Genomic DNA, 584 nt, shown 5'->3' with positions numbered 1-584 from the left:
GGGGGGGGGGGGGGGGCTTTACCAGGTGGGCAGCCAGGGGCAGGGGACTTTCCTGGGCTACACTGCAGCCTGGTGGCACAGACAAGTGGTGGCAGGGAGAAGCAGCAGCAGAGGTGGCCAGGTCATAGCAACAGTCAGGTCCTAGTGCTGGCCCACCTGAGAACTAAGATGGGCCATTTCCTGCCAGCAGGAAACATTGCTGACCACTGGTTTCACTCAACATCTCATGTCTTTGGGACTGTTCCCATCAAAAAAGAGTTACCCACAAGCCCATGTGCTTGTAGGGTTGTTATTTAATGTATTAGTTACTTTTTGCAAGATTCTAGAACAGGCACAACTTTTCTCCTGGAAATGGTGACTAGCAGAATCAGCCTTAGAGGCAATACCTGTGGTAGGACTTCGGACAGAAGCAGGCATTCATTTCTAGCAGTAGAAATTTCTGAAAAGTTTCCACTACTAGAAATGTTTCCAGGAGAGGGAGCAGTACAGGGGTTCAGCCTGTAACCGCCTCTTCTCCCCTATTTCTTGCACCTTCCCGAGTCCGGGGCGATTCAGGCTTGGGGCAGGCATGAGGAGCACTGCTG

At 52.1% G+C, this 584-nt stretch overlaps 1 protein-coding gene across 4 annotated transcripts in view; it reads right to left on the bottom strand.

The window, feature by feature from the left end:
- Nucleotides 1-584, bottom strand: part of VRK2 (vaccinia related kinase 2) — a 71,850-nt gene that overhangs the window by 50,922 nt on the left and 20,344 nt on the right. The gene's annotated exons all lie outside the window — the stretch shown is intronic.

The sequence above is a fragment of the Alligator sinensis genome, unplaced genomic scaffold (genome assembly GCF_000455745.1).
Source record: "Alligator sinensis unplaced genomic scaffold, ASM45574v1 scaffold219_1, whole genome shotgun sequence".
Lineage (NCBI taxonomy): Eukaryota > Metazoa > Chordata > Crocodylia > Alligatoridae > Alligator > Alligator sinensis.
This window is presented reverse-complemented; position numbering and strand designations above follow the sequence as displayed.